This window comes from Trachymyrmex cornetzi, unplaced genomic scaffold (assembly GCF_001594075.2).
Source record: "Trachymyrmex cornetzi isolate Tcor2-1 unplaced genomic scaffold, Tcor1.1 scaffold385, whole genome shotgun sequence".
NCBI lineage: Eukaryota > Metazoa > Arthropoda > Insecta > Hymenoptera > Formicidae > Trachymyrmex > Trachymyrmex cornetzi.
In genome coordinates this window covers 1,337,967-1,338,502 of record NW_017298586.1, presented here as the reverse complement: position 1 = coordinate 1,338,502, position 536 = coordinate 1,337,967, and positions in this window count along the sequence as shown.

Here is a 536-nt window from a genome sequence, read left to right as displayed (position 1 = left end):
CCCAGCCAATAGCACAGCCAGCACTGTTGCCACACGGCAGCAAGCACGCAAATCCAGCTAGCAATCCAGCAGGAAAAAAAGCATCGTGTGCCGCTGGCTTAAGTATATGCTTTTTTCGTGACATGGTAATTACCAATTGGTATAGCGCTATGTCACCAAAAAACATGTGTTTAATGTAAAAAAATCATTTTAAGAAATCATTCATATAATATTAAAAATTCATATTATAAATAATGTTATGAAGTATGTTATGAATTATCTCAAAATTTAAACTTGTGCTTTGCGGATCACAAGTCGAAGATATGTACATTCCGCTGTATTTTATATTAAAGTTGTTTAAAAACTTGCACGCTTATAAAAGGTTACGTTAAGGAGGGAAGCTGATCTAGAGCGCGAAAAAATGGGCATATTTTATGAATTTTTTGTGACTCAATAAAAGGATCAACCGAAAATCTGTGAAATAGGTTTTATAATATAGGTTTTAAAGAACAAATACAAATTTTTTTTTATGTTAATTAATTTCAAAATGGCGGCTG